This window comes from Lontra canadensis, unplaced genomic scaffold (genome assembly GCF_010015895.1).
Source record: "Lontra canadensis isolate GAN:19392208 unplaced genomic scaffold, GSC_riverotter_1.0 scaffold16, whole genome shotgun sequence".
Taxonomy (NCBI): domain Eukaryota; kingdom Metazoa; phylum Chordata; class Mammalia; order Carnivora; family Mustelidae; genus Lontra; species Lontra canadensis.
This window is the reverse complement of record NW_022631010.1, coordinates 19,470,086-19,493,941: the sequence shown is the minus strand read 5'-3', so window position 1 is coordinate 19,493,941 and position 23,856 is coordinate 19,470,086. Positions and strand designations below refer to the sequence as shown.

General features: G+C 49.6%; 2 protein-coding genes across 4 annotated transcripts in view; one reads left to right on the top strand and one right to left on the bottom strand.

Annotated features, from left to right (window-relative positions):
- The window catches only part of BANF2 (BANF family member 2), a 33,367-nt gene extending 29,502 nt beyond the window's left edge, over positions 1–3,865 (bottom strand). The window contains exon 1 of the mRNA XM_032859392.1: positions 3,768–3,865. The gene's annotated coding sequence lies outside the window, so the exon portion shown is untranslated. The remainder of the gene's footprint in view (positions 1–3,767) is intronic.
- A 14,171-nt stretch (positions 3,866–18,036) lies between these two features.
- Positions 18,037–23,856, top strand: part of RRBP1 (ribosome binding protein 1) — a 63,376-nt gene continuing 57,556 nt past the window's right edge. For all 3 annotated transcript variants that reach the window (XM_032859231.1, XM_032859230.1, XM_032859229.1), the window contains exon 1: positions 18,037–18,269. The gene's annotated coding sequence lies outside the window, so the exon portion shown is untranslated. The remainder of the gene's footprint in view (positions 18,270–23,856) is intronic.

Genomic DNA, 23,856 nt, shown 5'->3' with positions numbered 1-23,856 from the left:
ACCTGCCAGGTGCTCTTCCAGGCTCTGTTCCAGGTCTGGGGTGGAGTGATCACGGGAGATAGTACCCCTGCTCTTGCAGGGCTGAAGTTCCTGTCCAGGAAGATGGCAGTAGCCAGGAAACTACCCAAACACAATCCATGCTGGAAGGTGTGTGCCCCCGCCCCCACCCCTAGCATTCATCTGTTGAGCTCCTAACCCCTAGAGTGATGTCGTAGGATTCAGGGCCTTTGGGAAGTGATTAGGTCATTAGGTGATTAGGGTGGAACGCTGATGAATGGGATTAGCTGCCCTTATAAAAGGAACCCTGAAAAGCTCTCTTTTCACCACATGAGGCAACCACAAGGAAAGGTCTATCCACCACTCGAGAGAGGATCCTGGTTGGAACCTGCCCATGCTGTCCCCGATCTCAGACTTCTCCCCTCCAGAGCAGTGAGATGCGTTCAGTGGTTTACTAGTCCGTGATGCTCTGTTATAGCAATCTGAGCTAAGACACATGATAATTAGGGAGAAATCAGCAGCAGTTGGGAGCGGTGCTGGGTACTACGATATCAGACAAGGTCGGGAAAGGTGCTCTGAGGAGATACTCCAGATCTGAGGCGGTGACGGTGGACAGAGGCACACCATACAATGACCCGAGGGCAGGGCGATGCTGCCAAAGCCCCCAGGGAACAGCTTGGCTTGTTGGAGGCATAGGCTGAAGGTCTGGTGAATGCAGTGGGAGGGGGGCCCCACGAGGGGGGTTTAGGGGGAAACGAGGTCAAGAGATGAAGTCACAAAAGTTGGTATGGCTGTAATCCCCTTGTCCGGTCCAATGACCACTAGCCACATAAAGGCTATTAAAGTCAAACTTCCGTTAAAATTAAAATTGACATTCAGTTCCTCAGTCCCACTAGCCATTTCCAGCACTCCATAGCCACACGTGGCTCCTGGCGACCATACAGGAGCGCAGAGATGAGAATATCTCCCTCAGTGGGGAAAGTGCAATCAGCCCACGCTGGCTATAGAACAAACCACGGGCAAACCAGGGTTCAAGGTCAGACCATGTGCTCTTGAGCTTGGTGCTTCATTAAATCCCTTGAGGTTCTGCTTTTCCCCAGGATTCAATGAGGTTCTCGTAGCCCGACAGTGCGTCTGAATGATCCGCAGCAAGACGCCAAGGCCACAAATGGTGGAACTGAGGTCTTACCAGGAGAGCATGTTCAAGGCTTCATCCATGGTAACTGGCAGCAAAAAGGCCTGTTTAACTGACTTCTTTGCAACCTCATTTAAGCTGCCAGTTTGGGGCTCCCTGATGTGAAAAAAAGAACAGAGCGTGGCTACTATTTCAGGGCAGTGCGCAGAAGGGAAATTGCTACAATTAGCCAAAGCTGATTTTGATTAGCATATTTTCTTCCTTGGCGCATAACATCTGCTGGTGTGGAAACAGTCACTCCATCTTGTCCCGTCGGGGCGAGAGGCACGGGCGTGAATGAGGCGGGCCCACGGGGAGCCCAACAGCAGCCAGGACCAAGCCCAAGAGGAGGCAAAATAGCCCCTGAGCAGCTGGGCAAGTCACCAGCAGTTTGTCCTTAGGAAGGATAAATAGGAAGGTGCTTCCCTGCACAGGCTGGGCAGCGGCAGGTATAGGTGCCTGTTCTCCTTGGAATTGGCGAGACCTGCCCTGTCATTATGTTCGTGGTGCCCCTGTAAGTCCCCTACCCCTTGGGGCAGTTACACAACCATCCTTGTCTGAGAAATGTGGATGATGACACCCACTTGATGGGTGAGGAGCAGATTACGTGAAATCATCTCAGTGAACACACGTGGCATACAGTAGGTGCTCTGTAAGTGTTGGCTGAATCATAATCTTCATAGGAAAGAGATGGCTAAGGGACATTTGATCAGCGTTCAGGCTAGTTCCAGTCCTGGCACTGTCATGCCTTCATTCATTCATTCAACACATAGTCATGCTGGGAATTGGCTCCGTGGCCTTGGATCATCCCCGCCAGAACCAGCCCGGCCACCTGCTTCCTATCTGCAGCTCAGCAGGTTGGGGGAGCCGATCTCTACGGTTCCTTCCAAGCTTTCCCCGCCAACAAAGTTTGCAACCCCCGTGGAAGGCCTGACCCATTTGGGTTCAAACATGGAAGGTGAGCACGGTTTTGAGACCCAGATCCTGCAATCTGGGATTTGGAACATCTTTTAAAGAGCTTTTGGTTCAGTTCCCGACTGATCACAAGGATCCTGTCCCAGCCCTGCTGACGGAAGGCACCCAGTTTGCCCGGATGCTTCCAAAGGCACTCTCACGGCCTCCCAAAGGAGCCCATTCTATTTTCAGAGTGCTCTAATCTGTGGGTATGCTCGTCTGTATACGGAGTGTATAGAGATTCTAGGTTAATGTCCCTCTTAAAACGCAGCACCCAGAACACACATTGTTCTCAGTTTCCATATCTATAAAATGAGCGTGAAAATACCTACTTCAGGACACCTGGGTGGCTCAATTGGTTAAGCGTCTGCCTTTGGCTTAGGTCATGATCCCAGGACCCTGGGATCGAGTCCCGCATTGGGCTCCCTGCCCTTCCCTTTCCAAATGAGGTCTGTTGCTGGTGGAGGACCATGGGACCCCCTGGCTCCAGCCTCTAGACTGTTCTTTTCTTTCAGAGGGGCCTGGGATGGAGCTACAATGTTCCCAGCAGGCTTGGTGGATCACTATGACTGGGACCCTCACATGTGAGAAAGAGTCTGGCAGTCAGCGGTCATGAGAAGACAGAGAAGGGATGCTAAACCCTGGGGGCAGATTTCCCTGACTGCCTCCCTCTCTGCTTTACACACTCAGGGAAAGCCAGGCTCCTGCTCTACATCATCGGCCCCCAACAAACCACCCCAATGTGTGAGCTGTTCTGCGCCTGTGCGCACTGGCAGGATGCGAATGGATGGCGAATGGCCCGTCTGGAGTTGGGGAGCCAATGGACAGGCAAGCCAGTGAGGGGAGGCTGACTGTGCCTCCTGGTGCCCCCTGGGCCTGTCCCTGCTGGCTGCTGAAGACCCTCGGGCCTGAGACTACCCTCAAGCCACTGCTCTCAGCTGGGAAAAAGCCAGCCTCCTGCCCCCCCACTCCCCCCACCCCTTCCCCACCCTCACTCCCACCCCCGCACACGCCACACCTTCTTCCCTGTTGCCTACTCTTCCAGTATTCTCACTCATCTACTCACTTCCCATAGTGGTTTCAAATCTCTGTGTGTGTGTGTCCCAAGAGGGAAGGAAGAGACGCGATACACCGGGCACCCATGGGAGTGGGATTTTAAAACAGCCAAGGAGAGAAGGCAAAGTGTACAGAGAGGAAGCCCATCGTGCGCATTGGGGAGGCAGAGGGGAGGCGGTCTCAGCATCCCTCGAGTTGCCGGAGAGGCTACCCCTGCTCGCGCTGCTATGAGTCTATCACTGAGCTAATTCTCTAGTGGCCACGCCACCTAAGAGCCTGGCCTCCCTGCCCCAGAGCCTCTATCAAGCACCCAGATGACCTTTGCCCAGGGAGCCAGGGCAGGTGGCAGACTGGGCCCAGGACGTGATTAGAGTATCAGTTCCTGCAGATGGCAACCCGCCCAAGGTCAGGAGAGGGGTGTCTGTGTCGGGTGAGCCCGCTTCCCCGGGAAGGGCTCAGGCTTGTCCTGGTGCATCGCTGGACGCCGGATTGGGTCTGCTGCTCTGGGTGTGGGACCCTGAGGCACTAGGCTAGCTAGCTCCCGCTGTGTTTCTGTCCCTGGCTCTCGGAGTGTCTGAATACTCACCAAGTGGGCCGGGCAGATCAGCGCCGCAGGTCAACTTGTCTCAGTTGCCGCGGCCCTGGAAGTGCAGGCCAGTTCTAGGAGGGTAAGCTTATCTCCTGGACTAGGGGTCAAGTCTGTCCTGAGATCCTGAATGGGGACACATTGTGATGTCACACCACTGGGATCCCCCGCAAGGCCCACCATCACTCCTGGTATCAGGGTGCAGGGGGTCCTTCCTGAAGAAATAGCACCTCTGGGAGTTGTTCTGGCTGGCACTTCTGGAAAAGCAGCTGTCGTACTAGAGGCTATCAGCCTGAGTGGGGCACTGGGACCCCAGTACCACGAATCCCCTCTCCGGCCTGCTTTGGGTCAACGCAAGTGAACCAAGTGCTTCTTTCGATTTTTCCCACACAAACTGACTTCAAGAAGGATACCTCCAACACTTAACTCTTCCTTTGCCCATTTTCTATGATTGATTTAAAAATCGAAGGCAGACCCACGACTTTCCCCCTACTGCCCACCTGCTGTGTTCAGAGGCAAACAGAAGAATTTAAATATTAGCTCAGAAAACAAACAGAAAAATGTAAATCTCCCCCACCCTCTCTCCCTGGCCAAACCGGAGGCAGATGCCTCTCAGGGTGCCTTCTATAGTTTCATATGCCTGTGCTGCTTTCCTCTGCAGGTGATTGGTAATTAGGTACAATTTCTATTTAATAAGACCCCCGCAAAGAAAAGGAAAACCGACAAAAGGAGCCGGAGTCTGAAAGGCTTCTAGAAGTTCCATCCCCTTGCTTCTCTGGTGCTTGAGGTTGGGAATAGGAAGCAGTCTAACCAAAGAGCAAAGGGCCTTGCCTTGGACACTATCCTAAATTTCAGAGCCTAAAATAGTGGTTTTTAAGCTTTAGGGTACATTTGAATCACGTGGAGGGCTTGTTAAGATACAGATTTACTCCCCAGAATTCCTGACTTTGGTAAGTCTGGGGATAAGCCTCAAGAATCAGCATTTCTAAGAAATTTCCAGGTACTGCTGCTACTGCTGGTTCAGGGATTACACTTTTATAAAAAGTATTGCTCAAAAATGTAATGGTGCTCACTGGTCTTCTGGGTTTGATCCTAAAATAACGCGGCCAGCTGATGGCAGTATTCAGGGGTTGCTGGAGAACAAAAAGAAGCTATAGCTTTGGGGCCAAAGCCAGCTGAGCCCTCTGGGTTCCACCAACCTGCTTTATTGAGGATTTGTTCATTGCCAGTGCTGAGCCATGTTGGGGAGACACAGCTCATGTCTGTGCTCTCCCTGCAGCTTCTTGGCTTTCCCACTTCTGTGTGCAAAGGTGGCCTGACTTCCAGCTGCCAGCGCCTATGTCTCTTGGTTTGGGGGCTTTCCCCAGCTGTTGGAGCCCACTCTGCCTGCAGGCAGTGCAGCTGGGAGCCCAGGAATGAAAGTCTCCCCCGGGAACCTCCTCAACCATGACCGTTAGTGGTTGGTGGATAGATACCCCAGCTCCCTCCCACTCGGGTGGAGCAGCTTGGAGGCGTGCTCTGTGCGATCTTCCAGAGGCCTCTACGGGACCGAGCCTCAGTTGCTCACAGGGGCAACGGGCTCGATAACACGCTCTATCTTGCTGCCCTCCCTCTCCTGGCCCACTTCCCCAGCCCTCTGCTAGAGTTTCCTCGGATTGCCTCTAAATAAACGACTTGCCCTTGAATCCTCCTTTCAAGGCCTGCTTCTAGGGGAATCCAGACTGAGACATTATGAATAAGGAATGGTTTTTGTCCTTGGTAAGTTCACATTTAGAGGGGGAAAGATGCATACTGAGGCACTAGTACAATCAGGAATTTCTGGAAATTGCTGGTGAGTGTCAGGTCTCCAGGCAGATGGAGGCATTCCGCTGGTTGCCCTTTGGAGGGTCATCAAGGGCACATTGAGGAAATGTAAGAACTCAGGTGACACTCTCAGAGGGAGGCCGGGGGAAGAAGGGCCCTGGCAACCTGGCCCAAAGGCCTTTTCTTCCATATAAGCATGCCTGAATGGGGTACCCACAGGGGACTGATTTGCTGTGCAAATTCTTCTTGGTTTTCTCTCCCTGGACAATTCCTCCTGAATCAGGAATAGGGAGGTGGACCTGGAACCATATAAAATATGGCCCTTGCTAAGTTTGGGGGGTTGCTGGACACTTGTAAAGGGGTTGATAAGGGTCTCTGCTAACCAGATAGGACTACTATGCTTCTCTAGGTGCCCACACCCATGCCATGTCTGTGTCTAGCTTCATACCTGCACTATGGCAGGGTTGATCCAACCCCTCTCTTATCTTTGCAGTGGTTGTGGTCCCCCAGCTCTTTCCACGTACCCCTTCCCGTCATCAGCATCAGTCCTCCCAGAGATTCCCCCACCTACAAACATACAATCCAAATGAAAACACCCCACATGGCATCAAAACACTCTTCAAATCAAGTTCTGGCCCCTTCAGTCGGACACTTTGTGTACAGAAATTGTGGAAATGCCAGTGAATGGCCCCAGTCACTACTTGGCTGGGGACCTACACAGATTATTCTCAGGGGAACAGCACCCCAGAGTTCTTCTTGCCCCACATTTCAACTTGGCTGGAGGGGGACGAAGCCTGTTGTTCTGGGTCATTATGTCGATGATAGACAGCATCAACCTTTTCGGCATTACCCAGGACTCAAAAAATCATGGTTATTAGCCCCACCTCTGGACCAAAGGATCACATGCATGAAGGGGCCCGATGCTGAGACCTCAGCTAAGAGAGGAGAACGGGGCCTCAGTTGTGCCTTCAAAGACAGCAGCCTCAATATCCGCCTCACAGTTTACACTCCCAAAGCCAAAAAAATGCCTTTGGCCCCATCATCTTATTTTTGTGATTAACTTAAAGGAAATCATCAAAAATATGGGGGAAACATAGACCTTCATGTGTTCATTTCCGTGTTACTTCGAAATGTGGGAAACTGGAAATCCTTTAAACGTCTACTAGAGGAATGATTGAATAAATTGTAGAGATTCCCCGTGTTGGAGGATTAGGAGCCATTGATATAATGGTCATGAAAACTACAGGGAAACAGAGAAGAATGGCGATATTAAGGGTACATTTAAAAAGCAGAGGCTACAAAGAATTACAACTATGGAAACGCTTGCCTGTGAAAAAAATGCTCCCCATCATTAGTGATGAAGGAAATGCAATTTAAAATCCCCACACACTTATGAGAATGGCTACAGTTAAAGAGAACAGCAGTAGGAAATATTGGTGAGAACATGGAAAATACTGAACTCCCCTATGTCGTAAAATGGTACAACCACTTTGGAAAAGTGCTTGGTAGTTTGACCCAGCGAATCTGCTCCCAGGTGTTTATCCAGAGAAATGAAAACACGTCCACAGATGTACAGGAATGTTCACAGCTGCTTTATACATGATGTCCCCAAATGAGAAACAATCCAAATGTTCGTTAACAGGTGAAAAAATAAACAAATTCTTATACATTCTTATAAGGGAATATTAGTCAGCGTCAAAGAGGAACAAACTCCTGGTACCTACATATACATGATAAACCTCAGAGACACGCTGAACAACAGAGGCCAGAGACAGAGATCTTCCTTCCATCTGGAGTAGGCAAAACTAGTCTAAGGCTGCAGAAAAAAGTTCAGTGATTGCCTGGAGGAGAGTGTAAGGTAGGGTGGGGGAGTGACTAATGGGGTAAGGGAAGTTGTGGTGTAAAGGAATGTCCTAGATCTTTAACATAGTGGCGATTACTCAGGTGCTTGTTTGCCAAAACATGTCAACCTGCACAGTTAAAATGTGTGAATTTTAAGGCATTTAAATTACACTTCAATAAAGGTAAGAATATGTGTGTGTGTGTTTGTGGTAGGTGTATATACATGTATGACATATCCATACATTTACATACATGTGATAAACACACACACACACACACACACACCCCTATACATTGCCTGCCTAGGAGGAAAAACCAAAAGGCAATACACCAAAATGTGAAAAGAAGTTGTGTTTCATTAATGAGATTATAAATGATTTCTTTTTCTCTTAGAGTTGCCAAAATTTTACCTGTATGGTTCTCTTTTACATGATAGGATAATAAACATTCTTTTTTTTTTCTAGTCGCAAATTGCTGGAGGCAAGCGCTTATGGTGGTCCATAACATACTAGGTTTTTATTGCATGTGTCTGTGATGACTCCTATGGATTTCTCTTTCTGTATGTCCACCAATCTAAATCTTCAAGCCAATTTTGAATCTTGCATCCCCTACTAAATTATTCATAATATCCTTGCCAGAAACAAAAATTGTCTTATACCATCCACCATTTCTTCACATACTGTTTCTTTTTAACTACATCCTGTGTTCACCAAAGGCTAAAATAATATTTTTATTCTTTGTATTCCCAACAGTCCCTAGCACAGAAAAAGCACAGAAAATAGACCTGAGCTAGCACAGGGTCGCTATGTACAGTGGCACAGGCTGTGTACTGTTGGAACTCCAAGCAATGATATGAATGGCTCCCCCTGCTGCACGGATAGTGCCCTCTGGAGTTGTGCAAATAGAGTTCTTGGTCAGAGTCCCTGTCTGCCTAGTCCCTAGTTTTGTGACCCTGAGGAAGTTAATAGGAATGTTGGGATGACTGAATTGAGATAGTGTGTGTTCAAAACCCTGTGCAAATTATAACACACTCTACAGTTTACATGTGATGATTCTCCTAATAAATCCAGTCCCTGCCTTTACACCTTGGTCATTACCATGACTTCCTCATCAGCATTTCCTCAATTCCCTGAAATTGTCAAACACATTCCTGCCTCAGGGCCTTTGCACATGCTATTCTCTCTACCTAGAAGACTCCTGGATCTACATCTTCTGGCAGCCGGTTCTTTTGGGTGATTCAGCTTTTGGCTGCAATGTCACTTGAGGCTTTCTTAAAGCATCCTAAAATAGCTTCCCCCCCACTGTCATTTTCTATCTTGCCACCCTGTGTTCTTAATGTCTGAAATTATTTTACTTGGTCGTCTAATTCTGATAGCCCACCTCCCATCCCAAACCTTCATGCATAGAGGATCTACATCCCTTTTGTTCATGGCTTATCTCCAGCCCCTGGATTATAGTAGGTGCTCAAGAGTCATTTACTGAACAAACGAACAAATACTTATTGGTAAGTAGGCGACATGCTGTACTTATTCAGTTCAGTCTGCCAACTGTTTTCCAAAAACAAGAGACTGTGAGGCAAACACAGCTTGTTCCCACCTCTGCTGAGAAAGGGAACCAACCCCAGGGGCTGGAGGAATCTGCCTAAGATGTGCCCGGAGGCCACAGGTTTGAATGCTTGCCACCGACCTGTGCTGGAGAAGGCTCCAAGTCAGCCACCGTGTCGTGAGGACACGGGGAATAAGGAGGGCATTGTGCTGCTCATGGAGATGGATGGTTCTGAGAACAGCTCGGGAAAGTACCTCCCTCTGACCGGACACACCTCTCCCTGCCAGGTACTTTGTTCCTTTCTCCTCTCCCTTTTTCTTTCCCTGACTGTGAGCAAGGAAATCAGGCCAATCAACCTTACCTTTGTTCCTCGTAGCTCTCAATGTGAGGTTTCTGTAAAGTGCTGGTGCTGTTGTAAGCTCTGCCAGCATCACAGTGGAATTTTCTGATCCATGCCAAAGATGGAGCTCATTAGTTTTCCTGCCTGAAAGAAAGAAAACACTTCTTTAGGAATTGGTGTGTTTAGCGTTCTGCTGAAGAAGGGTGAGGCCTGCCTGCAAAGAAGTTTAATGTAGGTTTGTAGGTGGGTCATTTAGGGGAAAACCAGCCCACTGCACAGCACTGGCCTGAAGTGGGCTGCAAAGACCCCTGGGGGTTGCCCACACCGATGGCCCCCCGCTGCCCATAGGTTGAGAGCAGGCCTGGGCCCTGGGAGACCTAAACAGAGGCAGGAATGCACCCCCACTTCCCCTTAAAGTGCCCACCCCATACATTTCCAGAAAGTTCTTCTGCCCTCTCTTTTCCTTCCTCTTCTGAAATGTGCCTGATTTCTGAAGGGGTCACTCCTGAGGTCCTGTTTTTCAAACTGGAAAATAGGTGAGTTATCCCCAGCGCCACCAGATAAATAGTCAGAATCTTTTTACACAGTGGTAGATCATTTAAAATCTTATATGAAAACAAACAATATATACTTACAAGTAGAAAATAGCATAGAAGGAAAAAGGTGAAAAAATGTTACCTATGAGGCTGGGACTTCAGATAATTTTTAAAATATTTTTCATGATACTTTTTCCTATATTATCTGCATCATGTAAGGTAGTCATACACATACACACACACACACACACACACACACACATAGTGCTGATAAAAATAACAACACAATGATTCCCATTTTTAGAAAGTCTGTTCCTGTGGATATATTTTGGAGAAGAATGCAATAATTATATGGATATTAATTTAAACCTGAAAGCCTTCCTGATATAGATGGTTTAGAGGCCAGAACCCCCCATGCACAATATCTGCCTTCACTCTTCCTTGTCTTTAGAGGCAGTTTGATGCAAATGTCTGAGGGACATTGCATGGTAAGTCAGTAAGATTTTAGTGTGAATTAGTCTGAGTTCATTGCACTCTCTCTCTCTTTCTCTCTCTCTCTCACAGACACACACACACACAGACACACACAGACAGCAGACCACAGATAGCCCCTAAACTCTACAAGAATCCATGAACTCACAATAAGATAATACTAGAAGAAGAAACCAAAGTTGTCTGATTTAAACCGGCTTATAAGTCTCTGAGCAGGCCTGGATTTTTCGGACCACAGTGACCATAGCAGTCTGAAGAAACGTGTCAGCGGAGCTACAGGCAATGTTCTCGTCCCACCAAATCTAGTTTTTCTGCAGTGCACATTCAGATCAGAGGCCCGGCGGTTGTGCTGGGCTGAGCCAGTTGGCTTGATCCACGAGCTGGTTAGGGGGCCTGCCAAAACCAAACCGGAGAGCTGAACCCAACCGCCCTAGCGGGCTCCTTCTGAATTTTATTATACTTTTTTTTTTCTTCTGGTTAAAGACCTTCAAAACTCTCACTAATGATTCCAAAAAAAAAAAAAAAAAAAAAAAAGCTGATTAACAGAGTTTGAGAAGAGCCACAGGATGATTAAGTGGTTGGAAAAAGACATGGAAGAAAGGTTGAAGTGGCTGCACTTTTTAAGTCTGGAGGGAAGAACCCAGAGGAGGGTCTAGAATAATAATTTTTAAGTGCCAGACACTTACAAATCAACCTACACACGAACTCTTAGCAGACATGGCTCATTGAGCCGAGGGGCCTTCACTCTGCCCTAGAGCCAGGGAGAGTAAGGCTTTAAGAAACGAGGACACGAGGACACGGTGAGGTAGGAGTGATTTAAGATAGAAGAAAGGACTTCCAAAATCACAGGGAATTCAGAAGGAAAACGTATGACTCAGGCCTTTCGTAAGTTTTTATCTTTGTTGAAGAGTCGTCATTCCTGTGCACGGATCTTGACTGGGAACTCTGGGGCCATTCGTGTCAGAGTGACCTCTACGTGGAGCTGGTAATGAGGGAAAAATGCATTCGGAGGTTTTGTGGAGGAAGCCCCTCCGTGGGCTCCACAGGGACAGAGAGAAAGCAAGTCCCATCCAGCTTTGCGCCTTCCACTGGGCAAACTTAGCGCCCGATTCTGGGATGAACGAACAAGGGCCGCTCTTGGAAGGTGCATAGGGAGGGAATGATTAAAGCTGGGGAGAGCCTGCTATGGGCAGAGGCACAGGGTGGACACAGACAGAGAAAGGCAGAGCTTGGCGAAGGGAGAGGGACGCCAGGCGATGGAATTCCACAAAAGTCAGGCAGAGAAATGGAGATTTGATGTGTCGGGAACGGTTTCAGGCTCGTGAGGGAGAGGCAAGACAGGCCGGGAGTCGTCATTGGCGAAGGTTAAGCTTGCTAAAAGTAAGCAGGATGGATTGGAAAGAAAAAGCAAAAAGGGAGACAGGTCTTTCACAGTTCCTGTATACCATTTCACTCTATTTACTTTGGAGCACTTACCACAAGCTGAACGTTAGTCTAATGAATTATTGATTGCTTGCCCCCATCTCTACCAGACTGTAAGCTCACTGAGCATAGGGTCCTATGGGCTCCTTCTCTGCTGAATTCTCAGCACCTAGCATAGACTCTAGTGTGCGGCAATGCTCCATAAATATTTATCGAATGAAAGAAGTAAATCAGGAATGGGGGACGAAGTTCTGGAGTCCTGAGTTCTTCATCTCTGGTAATTACAGAGAAGAGTCAAGATGTCTAACGAGCTAGGCGGGTGAGGGATGCTTTCCACTCAGGGCTGGAAAAACGAAGCCCCATTGTGCTTCTGACTCTGCGGCTCTCAGACCTTATCCCAAGAGGTCCTGCAAGAGCTGCTAAGCTGACCTCAGGACCTCAATACGTTATTCATGACTGGTACTTCCCTTCTGAGATTGACGAGTGTGATTCCAGAGCCCAGAGGGATGTGTTAAGGAAAGATGCCCTTTCTGGAGTCTTCAAGGTTTATTTAACTTTGTCATAAGTGTGAAGTCGCCTGCCTCATCTGCTACTAAGGGTACAATAATAATACTTCCCTCTTCTGGTTCTGGTAAGGATTATCTGCAAGGTACTTTAGAAATAGTAAAAGCACTGGATATATAACATCCATCTATTTTTTTAAATATTTTTATTTTTTATTTTCATATATATATTTTTTTCCACTTGCTTTCTTTGGGGACTCAAAACCAGCCACTGGCTTAGTCCTCATTCTTGCAAGACTCCTAACTCTGAGCTCACTTCCAAAGTCACCCACACAAAACCAAACATTCTTACCCCAGTTACCTGTTACCACTACCAGCAACCATAAAAACTGGTACTTTGGGGGGCACCTGGATGGCTCAGATGGTTAAGCCTCTGCCTTCAGCTCAGGTCATGATCCCAGGGTCCTGGGATTGAGCCCCGCATCGGGCTCCTGGCTCAGCTGAAGACACACTGCTTGTCAGCTGTCTTCTCTCCTGGTCTCACTTCTTTTCTCCCTTCCTCGTGATTCTGGGGATCGCCTTCCGAAGAAAAACTGCCTTCACTCAATTTTTTTTTTCCTCGATGTTTTCTTTTGGGGATACCCAATCTAAGCCGAGTGCACACCTGAATCAAGGCAGTGGGCTAGGTGTTCAGGGAACTTGAGACATCAGACTGAGCTCCCGACCCCAATGAGTCAGAAATCCAGACAAGTAATGTCAACAGTCCAGAAATGTCAACAGGAACATGTACAATTTCCCATCCTGTTGGGTCTCTCGCTCTCTCTCTCATGTACACATACAAACACACACCCTCCACTCTGGTCCAGAAGACTATTATATTCAGTGGTGTGGAGCCAGCTGGCTTGTGATAGCTGATTGTCACATTTTTAAGAATTTTTCAAGCAGTTCATTAAACATAGCCATTATTAAAGATGTAATGATATAAACTTACAATGAAATAGATTGTACAAGGGGCTCCTGGGTGGCTCAATCAGTTGAGCATTTGCCTTTGGCTCAGGTCATGATCCTGGGGTGGGGGGGGCGGTCCCTGGTCACTGAAGAGTCTGCTTCTCCCTCTCTCTCTGCCCCTCCCCCTACTTGTGCACGTGCTCTGTCTCCCTCTCTCAAATAAATAAACTCTTCTAAAAATTTTAAAAAAGAAACAGATTGTGTGACGAACAAAAGTAATAAATACCCAACATCATCTCTTTCCAATTATTTCACTACATTTTATTATTACATACATACTGGAGATTATTTATGAGCTTATCTCTGTGGTATATAATAGCATATTACTGCAAATTTCTTCCCACCTTTATGTTCAGTGACTCAGCAGCTTAAAATCAGCTATGATAGGAGTATTGACACCAAGGAAATTGGCAACTGCTGCAAATTAAGAACACTTCCTCTGCCTCTGCTTCCAGAACCAAATGTTAAATATTTACCTGCATAACAGTCTTATCTAACCTGGAATCTTGCAAAAGCCTCCCAGCTGGTCTGGGGATCCACCATTCTGTTATCTTAACTAATGCTAATTTTTTAAAAATGTAAATCAGATTGTAATACTTTCTTGCTTAAAGCTCCTCAACCCCATTGGCTTCCTACCTCCTAGGGAGTGTGGGTGGCATGTAGGTACCTTCATGCCTTGCTCATCTCTTGCCTTTCTTTCAGTCCCTGAACCACCTCTTAAGCTCCTCCCCACCACAGGATTTTTTTTTTTTTTTTTTGGCTGATTCTTCTTACTACTTTCCAAAACAAGATCAGCTTTTTCTCATGTTCCAGTGTCAACTCAACCATCACCTCCTCAGAGAGGTTTTCTCTGATCACGTTCTTTACAACCACAGCCCTCCTCATTCCCGGATCCCTGCCTGTCTCCATCGCTAGAGGCTGTTCTCTTCCTTGTAGCCCTTCGAACCATTTTGATTCATCTTGTTTATTTATTGGTTGACTTCTCTACTTTCTATCTCTCACTAGAACATGAGCTCCATCAAAGGAAACCCTTTGCCCTGTTCCTGGCTGTCTCACCATCACCTGGAACAGGGTCTGACACATAGTAGGTCCTGAGCTGAGGTCAACCCCAGGCCACCCAAAGACCCATGCGTGGGCCAGCCAAGATCAGCTGAGCCTCAAGCCTTGTTTTAAGCCACTGAGTTTTGGAGTGGCTTGTTATGCAACAATAGCTGATTGATACAGATTCTTTTGTGGGTTTTCCTTTCTCTGTCCAGGACTCCAGTACTGGCTTTCTCTTGTCCTCATCCACATGCAGCTTCCAGCTTTATATGCTGGGTGCAATCATCTCTGTCCTTAAGGTTCAAACCTCCATTCATGTGCTTAGTTTTCCAGTCTGTGTTACCCGCACTGGCCTCAGCACCTGAGCGTCACAGAAACAGTATCTCCAACCTGACTTCCCTCAGGCTCCTCAAATTCCACATGTCAATAAACATGCAACATCCTCCCTAATTCCTGTCCCCTACGTGTTCATTCTCCTGTGGGTCCTGCCCCAGTGGTGTCACTCAGGCCAGGAACAGGGGCTCATAGGAGGCAGATCCCTGTCCCTCACAACCCATGGTCACCAACCCTCACCTACTTCACCTCCTACTCGCCCCTCATGAAGTATCATTGCACCTCTCTCTCCTGCCACAGCCCTGTTCCCAAGCCGGTTATGATGGTTTTCCTAACCTAGTGGGTCGCCAACCAAGCTGAGCATCACTATTACCGGAAAGAGAGTGCTGAGGGAGTGATGTCAGCTGATCACAAACCTCTCCCCGAAGTCACCATCCCCTACCCCAACCTAGCATGCCTTTCGGTATCTAGCGCCAAGCGCAGCCGTTCTGTGCATGGACCCTGAAGCCCAGTGCTCCTCCTCTGACTAGCCCGAGACAACAACCTCCTTGTGCCTCACTGTCCTCCTCCCTAAAATGGAGATGATAACTGTGCCCCTACTGAGTTGTTCTGAGTGTTAAATAGTTTTACCTACACGTAGAGCATCTTGAACAGTGCCTGGTGCGTGACAGGATGTAAAAATGTTATATATTGTCACGACGGCTTTGTTTCCATGTGATGACATTCTATTCTGTGTGTCATTTATCACCCTTTCATAGTTGTTGATAAAGCAAAAGCTCTTTTTACACTGTAAGATATTCTCATCTTTGCAGCCTACTCTTTTAAAATACTATCTGTGGTTTAGTAATAGAACGCAAAGCACAGTCATGAGTGAATGGACCATACTAAGTGATTTTTCTTGTATATTCAGGGTTTCTTATTAAGAACATTCTATTTGTGGGGCGCCTGGGTGGTTCAGTCAGTTAAGCGTCTGCCTTCGGCTCAGGTCATGATCCCAGGGTCCTGGAATCAAGCCCCGTATCGGGCTCCCTGCTCAGCGGAAGCCTGCTTCTCCCTCTCCCACTTCCCCTGCTTGTGTTTCCTCTCTTGCTGTGTCTCTCTCTGTCAAATAAATAAATAAAATAAAATAAAAGAGAGGACATTCTGTTTGTTCACAACTATAACCCACTACACCACTTCATCTCCCCCACAGGACCCCTGTCCTCCTAAACCTGGGGTGGTTCCTGTTTTTCCCAGACACACCCTAGGAGAGTGCAAGGCCAAAACTCGCTGATGAGGCTGAGCATGACCAAGGATGGGGGTCCGTGGGCACAGCAGTGGCTGGGAGAGTCAGACCAGGCCAGGTGGCAGGGCGGGGACCTGCTTTGGCCCTAAAAGAGCCTGGTAGAGGGAGGACAAGGAGCAGGGAGGGAGGAAAGAGGCAAAGGTTTAGGCCAGGCCACGTCTCCATACTGAAACATACATTGTGTTGAGGCCAGACCAAATGTTAGATTATGGGAGGGAATAGAGAGCCCCTTTTTTGTAAGTACCCCTCACGCCTAGGAACTTTGCTATCCTGTAATTTATTTAACATATTTACAGACCAGGTCTTTACTGAGTCTCTACTCTGTGTAGGTGCCATGACAGGCTCTGGGTCACAGTTGCATAGAAGATACGACTGCGAGCCCTCCAGACCCTCCAGGCATGTTTTCTAGGAATACCTAAACAGTGAATAAGATGAGGGTCTCTGCCCACAGCAAGGTCCTCGAGGGCAGTTGAGTCTTTACTGGGTCTGCCTATCACTCTAGGTTGCTTGCTCAGCCTACTGGTGAATACCAGGCACTCAACAAACACTAGCGAACGAATGAATGAATGAATGACGAACGAATGAATTCCCTCTCTAAAACCCGGATAGTCCTAGACGGGTACACCCATGTTGAGAGAAGTTAACTAGTTTACCCGTGGTCAATTAGAACTGGTTGATACGCCAGCCAGAGGCTGAGATTCTGGATTTTTATTTCAAGTGAAGAATGACCACTGGAAAAAGACTGTGTGTTGAAAGTTAATCTAGGTTAATTCCCATTGATTAATCATTAATGTGTTAAGGAACTGCTGAGATTAAAAATAGGAATGAGCGGTTTAACTTCAGCTCAGCCCCTCTACTCCCTCAACACAGCCTGTATTTTCCACATCTTTCTAACAACCACTAGTACAGTACCAGTGATGGGGGTGGGGGTAATGATAATGTGAAATTGTCCAACAACTACATATTAGGAACAGGACTCTGTAGTCAGGGGGCCCAGGACGGTGTGAAGCAGATCAGGCTGTAGCAGCCCTGTTGGCTTTTTGGAAACCTTACTTTGAAAGAAGCTGGCTTTGGCTCAAGTCCAAAGAGCTGGGCTTAAGAGACCCTGATATAATGGTTAAAAAACAGGCCAGAAATTATCTTAAGTGAAAGACTTATTTGGTTATGAAGAGACAGTATTGGCTTATATTGAGGGGTGGAGACCATATAACAAAGAAGTACTATTTGCTCAGTTTTCTGGGAAACGGGTGAGTTTGCTTGGGTCAGAGCTTCTCACCCTCTTCCTTACAAGGAGTAAAACGCCATAGGGTGGATCATATGTATTGCTCTGCCCGCTGTGCTCTCTCTGTACGAGTAACTCAAATAGACTGTACTCTGTTGTACAACCCCTAAAAATGGGTACAATCACATTCACCATTGACTCCTTGAGCACCTTCCGGCCTTTCAATCCCAATTCCTCCATTTGCTCAAGAAAATCCTTTCTGGTACTGAATGCCATCTGTTCGAAGATTAGAGTTCGTTCTCTCGGGGCTGACCCCCAGCTGAACTTGTCCTCACACCCTGGGCCTGGAGGCACCACTGCTTGGGGGAAGTCAGTGGGTTTAAATAAGGCATTCCTCCTTCCTGGCAGTTGGCGGGTTGCGCAACCGCGCTCAGAGTGACACCCACCGCCACCTCGGCCCGCCGAGATTCACCGGCGCAGCATCGGCCTCGCCGGGATTCGAACCTTCCTCGGCCTGCCTGGGCAGAGCCCGCCCCAAGGCAGCCACAGCGAGAGGCGCCGCGGGCCTGGAGTGGGCGGGGCCCACCGGCGCCCCCCTCCCCCTTTGGCGGGGCGTTTCGGTCCCGCCCCGCCCCGCCCCCGCGCAGAGCCGAGCGCCGCACCGCGCGACCCCGCCCCTCCCCGGCCCCGCCCCCCGCGGCTCCCCGCAGCTCCTCCCCTCTCCCATTGGCCGAGGCGGAGACCCTCCTTTCTGCCCAATGGCCGCCGCCGCGGCTGGGCCGCCTGCTCTCTGACTGGCCAGCCACCCGCGGAGTGGCGGGGCGCAGGCCAATGGGGAGAGGCGGCTCGATGAATGGCTGGCCCGGGTGGGGAAGGCAGGAGGCGGCGATCCCGGCGGAGGGGGCCGTTCGCCAGCTCCGAGGCAGAAAGTGCCACGACTCCACACGCGCGCACGCAGCCAGCGACCGGCCGGAGCGGACGGAGGACGGGGCGGACGGCGTCGGGGTCGCGGCGCCTGCAGCTGCTCGGGAGCGGCTTCTCGGCGGAGGCTCGGCCGGCTCCTCTCTCCCTGTTCCGCGGCGGCGGCGGCTGCTGCCTTTTCGCTCTTCCTCCCGCGTCTCCGGCTGCAGGTAAGAAACTTGGCCGGGCCCTGCAGCGGCGGCGGCGGCGCGCGGGCCGGGCCGTCGGGGCGCCGGGGCCGGAGCCGGCCGCGCCGCGAGTGACACGTCTCATTGGCGGCCCCTCCCCCGGCGGCGCCGCCTGCCGCCTGCAGTCGCTGCGGCCGCGGACCCTCAGGGTCGGGTCGGGCCCCGGGGGGGCGTGTGCCGGGCGAACCCCGTGCAGGGGCGGCGGCCGAGCGCGCCCCGCGGTGTGGACCTCACAGCCCTCGCCGTCGGGTTGGGGGGGGGGACCTGCGGCGGCCCCGTGGCGCGACGTGGCGACGCCTCCCTGCCTGCGGGCCGTCGGGGCGGCCCGCACGCTCCGAAGTTGGGCTAAGAAAGTTGGCGGCGGGGCGGGGCGGCGCACAGCTGGCGGAGGAAGGGGTTAAGTTTCGGGAAGCGGCCGGATGACGTTGCCGGGCTGGAGTCCGGGCTGGAGGGGTGGGGGGGCGGGCGGAAGGCGGCGGGGGCCGGCCGGGGGGAGGAGGGCGGGATTGAATGGGGGGCCCGCGGGCCGAGCACGCCCGCCTGCGGGCTGCGGCCTGGAGGCACTTCCGGGGGGCGGCGGGGGGCCCCCCGACAGGGCGGGCCTGGGACTCGGGGCTGCGGGGGACGCCGTGCAAGGACCGTGGCCGTCCGGGGTCCGGACGTCCCGGGCGGCCGCGGTGGCAACTTCCCGGAGTGCGGGCTGCGGCTCCCTGCTCCCCCTGGCGGCGGGGCCAGGGGCACCGTTTCCCCGGCCCGGCCGCGCGGAGCCCGGCGCGAGGCGCCCAGCGGGGTGACGGGGCCACCAGGGCCCTGCCCGGTCCGCCCTGCCCGCGCCACGATGAATGGGCCAGCGGTGCCTGGCCCAGGCGGAAGCGGGCACCTCCGGCCCGGCCGGCCAAGCGCGCTGGCACCCGGTCTGGCGCCCGCCCCGGCCCGCCAGGCTCCCCAGACCGTACCCTGGGTGAGGGAGGACGGACTGGGGTGCGCGCTTCCAAGAGGGTGTCCGCAAAGCGTCAGGGACCCTTCCCCAGATTACAGATAATAAATGGTAGCTCATTGTGGTGTAACGGTTAAGAGAGTGGGCTTCTGAAATCCTGACAGCGTTCAGGGTGACCTGGGCCAAGCTGTCTTGCTCCAGGTGTCTGCTTTCCCCGTCTGAAAAAACGGAGATGCTAGTCGTTTCTTCTTAAGAGAAAAGCTGTGAAGACCCAGAACGCGTAGGAAGTAGTCAACAAGTCTTGCCTGTTACTGCTGGGCTGAGTTTTTAGGGGCTTGCAGGTCACTAGAGGGAGTGGAGCCTGGTTCTGCCTCCAGCCCGCCTGTCTCAGCATCCAGGGCTCACAGAAGTCCCAAGGTCTGGATTCCACTCCCAGCTCTCATTTACAGACCCTCTACGCAAGTCCCTTAACCTCTCTGAACCTGGGTTTCCTCATCTGTAACCTGGAGATACATCACCCACTCACAGTAGGATCAGGGCAGCCTCCCCAGCAACTGCTGGGAAAAACTAGGACCTTGTGCAAACAGAAGGCAGTTGGGCAATAACTCCCAGAGGTCGGAGGTCAGCAGACTGGGAAGCACCAAGGAAATGAAACTTTGAAGGGTGTTTGGGAGCCTCCCACCTCACAGTTTGCTTACAGCGCAGGAACCTGCGGGGTGGGGGCATCTGGATGGTATTTTTTGGAGTTTGGGGAAGCGGGACCACTAGGGCCTCAACATGCTATGCTAGACATCTCTTTAGAATTCTGGCTGCTGGGTGTTTCTGGAGACTGAGATCTTCTTTCAGCACTCAGGAGGGACAGCTGCACGTTTTACATCCGCCGGACACCACTGGGGAGCTTTCTCCAATTGACTCTGCCTCCCTCCTTACGCTTTCCTTCTGTGTGTGTTCTTCCTAACTTCCTCTTAATCTTGACACCAGAGGAGTCTTGGTGATCCTGCAAGCATGCTGCTTTCGGTGGTGATGTTTCAATTACTTTATGAACTTTCTAAAGGTCAGCCCCACTATGGGCTGCCAACCTGTTTCCTTTCCAGAAAGAAGTTTCCAGATCTGAGGTCCTGGAGATGCCACTTCCCTCTCTATTTATGCAAAGGAGGAAAAGTGGAGAGACACCTGCCATTAGGCTCTTTTCCCTTTACCTGGAGCAATGCACACGTGGCTTGCAAGGTGCCTAGGATAGGGACAAGAATGGTGTCTTGAGGTTTGGAGAGAGAGGAGAGAGAGCCATAGGCACCATATGCTGTCATAGGACTACTTTCTTTCATAGTTAGGAATCAGCCTCTGAACGTCTCTAAAGAGAGAAGTTAGTGTGGTACCTTGGTGCATGACTATTTGCTGGTGATGGGAGAGTTTTAGATAAATCCTGAATCCTGAAACCTGAATCCTGAATGAGTCACATCTGAGCAATGAAGCTCTTTGCTGAAATGGTTCCTAAGTCAGCAGGCTGCATTAATTATATAGTAACAAATTCTAAGTGGTTGAATGGAAATGATTTAATCGGAATATTTGTTTATTATGTAATAGGGACACCTTTTAAAATTATCAGGACCCCAGACTCTTATTTGTTCTTTTATCTCTGGGAACTCTTACATTATAATGCATGACACTTGGGCAGGGGCTCTAAAGGTCTTTGGAGACTATGGATTTTTGTTCACTAAAATCTTGTTTCAGGAGGGAAAAAATAATGGTCAGCCAGAATTAGGAAGGCAGATACTGTGCTATCCAGCTGTATATCCGGGGCCTACAGTAGTAGTTAAGGCCTGGCCTATAACACAATAAATGTTAACCAAGTGAGGTAGACCACCGTACCTGCTAATAGTCTTGTTAATTAGCCTACTACTTCATTGGACACCTCAAGCTGAGCTCAGCTTGGTTTTTAAGGTTGGCTGTTGAGAATCAAAGTTATCAACACCTATCTAGGTCTTGCAGCCGCCCCATTCTATAGAATAGGTATGGTTGTTCCCATTCTGTGGATGAGAACATGGAGGCACAGCAGATCAGGTGGTGGTCAGGCCAGTTCCTGTTGCTCAGCTGCTGGACAGCGTGGGCGTGGCCTTCTGAATGTTCACCCACAGGACCCGATAATCCCACATTTGCTGGGATAGTAACTGCTTACGGGAGGACGTGGAGCTACAAGAGCAGAATTAAGAGCTTCAGAGGAAGAAAGTACACACCCAGCTGAGATGTATTCAGTGCAAGAAGGTATTTTCATTTCTTTATCAAATGTCTCCTGTGTGCTAGGTCTTTAGACACTATAAATATAAATGAATGAGACCTGTTTCTCATGTGAGGAGACAGTCTAGAACTCTGTTGTCCAGTACAGTAGCCACATAGAGCTGTTTAAGTTTAAAACAAGTACAATCAAGTAGAATTTAAAAAGTGTTTCTTAGTCACACTAGCCGTATTTCACATGCTCAGTAGCCGATCATTATCACCGAGAGTTCTGGACAGTGCTGATCTAGAGATAGCTGGAATTTCTTCTTTTCTTTCTTTTTTTTTTTTAAGAGTTCGAGGTAGTTGGAATTCTTTGAATGTTCAAGTCTCCTTTCTTGATCATTTAAAAATATGTCGAACCATGTAAGATGCCCATTCTGTATGTCAGGAATGGTGGACTAGTGGTAGTTCATGGGTTTCACCTTAATAAGATAGCACCCTGAGAAGGCATTGATTTCTGCCTCATTGTGTACATTGCAAATTGCGTACCAAGAAAAAAAGTGGGTGGGGGAACAGCACAGATAGTGGCCCTACCCCAGGGGGGACATTCCTAACCTGTTATCAACAACATCAGAATGGTCAGTCAGTCCAACCCAAATCCGTATCGGCCGACAGCATATGGCTTGTAGGGAAAGTTAATATTTAATTCTGAGGGAGAGCCTGGGCACGAGGACCATTCTGCATTATAGAAAATTAACTTGGGGACTTCCTAGGAGGCTGTTTCCTAGGCAGACAAATTCTGACAAATCTCCTGAAACCTGCATCCCAGCTCCCACATCTAAAAACCAGACCCATCTGGGGTGCCTGGGTGGCTCAGTTGATTAGCATCTAACTTTGGCTCAGGTTAGGATCTCGAGGTCCTGGGATCGAGCTCCTTTTTGGGCCCCCTGCTCGGCAGGGGGTGGGGGGAGTCTGCTTCTCCCTCTCTCAAAAAATCTTTTAAAAAAACAAAATAAAAACCAGACACATCTTATGTGTTTCCCTTAAGTGCCATGAATGACGTGTATATCCCACTGTCTAGCAATGGGGAGCAGCTTTGATTTATGAAGAAAGTTTTGTAATTTCTAAATTCGATTAGTTTGGCAAGATGGGAATAGCTGCTGGTCCTTAAACCTCAGCCGTAGCAGTGTCTTGGTGTTTTCATGCTTGGCTGACGTAAGTTGATTCCTGGGTCATTTGCAGGGCTCTGTTCTACTCCATACAACTTTGAAGGGATCAGTGGGTAGTATTTGGGAAGACTTCTTGAATTCCTGGCTGTACTAGTGGGCTTATCTTTGTTCTGCATGTAGAATAAGGTAAAACCAAAGTTAACAAAGAACCCAGAATGACGGGCAGCTGCTTACTCTCTTTTTGGTCGGAGAGGAGTTTCACTAAGATTGTTCTGGAAGTTATCAGCTATTTATGGTGATAATGAATGTCATCTGCTGACTCAAAAGTTGGAATAAAAGGTCATCTTAAACTGAAACCTGTAATTCCAGGCCCTGACAAGGTGTGAGTGGACCGGGTGTGTTTTAGGCTGTCTTGAGACTGGTTCCAGGATGGGGCCCTGTATAGACTGAACTTAGCCGGCACATGAGATCTGTTTGGCTGCCCTCATGTTATTAAACAACAAAGCCACCTTTTAAAGGAGAATTTTTTCATTAAAAGTCTAGTTTTGGGGGTTCTTTTGGGGAGAATGGAAATGTGTTTGCTCAGCAGGTCTGCTTTCTTGCATGACAGCCCTGGACTTGGTCATCCTCTCCGGGCAGGGCCTGTGGCTCTCATTCACCAGCATCCTATCCTGGTTTACGATATGTGCTTGGTATTGGCAGTCCTCAAGGGAGCCGTGTCTACTAAGGCATCTGAGAGCAGAGAGGAGTTGGAGGGCGTCCAGGTGTGACCTGAGTGGTCACCATTGTCTCCTGCTGAGCTGCAGGAGGGGGTGGAGAGAGAAGCAGTAGCTGGGGTTTTAGTCTCAGAAATAAGTGGTGCGAGCTTGGACCTGACTTTTATCCTTCCTGGGCTTCAGTTTCCTCTTCATGTTAAATGAAACTAGGCCAGATGGCCCCATCTTTCAGGCCACAAACTTCGCTTTATCCTCAATTCCTTGCTTTCTCATTCTTGTATCCTGTCCAACAGCAAAGCTCCCCTTCAAAACAAAGCAAGAACGCAGCCATTCTCACCACTTCCACTGGTACCACCCTGGTCCAAACTGCTCTCCTCTCTTTCATGGGTTGCTTCATTGGCTCTGAGGAGGTGTCCCTGCTTTTGCCCTCACCCTCTGCCTTCGAGTCTGTTTCCAGAGCAGGTCAATATCACTTCTCTATTTAAGAACCTCCTTGGCCAGAGTCTTTATAGGGGCCCCCAAGGTCCCTGCTT